The following is a 1,350-nucleotide window of genomic DNA, read 5'->3' as shown; positions in this document are numbered from 1 at the left end:
TTTCGGTAATGAAATCCTATAATTGCATTATTCTGGGGAGAAATCCAATAGTTACCGTACCAGAGATAGGAGAGACCACGTATTCTCCCAGCATTGGTGCAAATGGAATGGCACTGAAGGAGGTTCCAGCATTGTCCTTCCGCTCATCCAGCAGCACAGGGCTGTGAGCTGGGCCCTCCCCTGTCCACGAGTGGTGCTGGCTCACAGCATGCCTGCTATTACTAAGCACTTTGACAGCAGAGAGGATATCGCAGCGTGCAGCTGATAGTAAGAATGAATGCAGATATGCAAAGCGTGGCAGAACAATGCTCAGAAGGTGGGGGCCTATTGCTGAGAGCAGCAGTCTGGAGCTGCCTGGTCTCCTTTGTGTCATTGCTTGGTTTGGAGGTTGTTTCTTTGTGGGGTTTCTTGGGCAGAGCTCTTGTGTTCAAGAAACGTTCAGATGTGGTACTAACAGACATGGGTTAGTGGGGTCATATTGGTGGTAGGTTGGGCTGGTTGGTCTTGGTGGTCTTTTCCAATTCTATGATTCTGTGATCTCCATTCTGTCAGTCCATCGGGTTTTTTTCTGTTTGCTTGTTGGTTTTGCTTCACGAAACACATACCAATGTTACACTGCAAAATGCTTTGCAGTACGATCCCTCTCCCAAGACACATTGGGCCTATTTGAAGGGCTGAAATCCCTTCGATATGCTCGTGGCCAAAAACAAAGACCAGACCCCATCTTGTTCTTTTCATGGGAATGCCGAGTCATTAAAGAGGACATATTCATGCAGCAGTATGAATAGGTCAGATACAACAGTGTTGTTATGATTAATGTTCAGAACGTACCTGAACTCCTATGGCAGTCTATCAGCCTTCCTTCATCTCTGCAAGGCTCTTTGGAAGGGCCAGCTCTTCCTCTGTAGGAAGTGCTGTATTTTGATAAAAACAAAACAGAAAAAGGAGAGGTTTCTTTTTTAAATGAAGGACGTCCTCGTTTAATGAGGCTTGAAGTGTTTACAGGTGTTTCCTCACAAGTTCAAATTTAGCGGCCCCAGGGAGTTGAGATTCTCATAAGGCAGAGGCGAACACTCCAGTTTTGTGTTTTAAAAGCTGTGAGCATTTAAAGGGCCCCACAGACACGGAGCGTGTGTTGGTTTGGTCTGGTTGAGTGCCTGGAGCCCACGATTGCAATAGGATGGTCACTGGACATGAGCTGAGGTCATCCGCAGTGCCACGGGTGGTCAACACCTTGTTAAAAGCCCCATTTGTTTTTCTGCTGTGTGACCCCGTTTTTGCAAATCTCCATCAAAAGCCCCATGAGAAGCAGGTTCCAGGCTCAGGGGTTTGTTTAAATGGATCTCGGTG

The sequence above is a fragment of the Meleagris gallopavo genome, chromosome 26 (assembly GCF_000146605.3).
Source record: "Meleagris gallopavo isolate NT-WF06-2002-E0010 breed Aviagen turkey brand Nicholas breeding stock chromosome 26, Turkey_5.1, whole genome shotgun sequence".
Classification (NCBI taxonomy): Eukaryota; Metazoa; Chordata; class Aves; order Galliformes; family Phasianidae; genus Meleagris; species Meleagris gallopavo.
Note: the sequence above shows the minus strand (reverse complement) of the source record.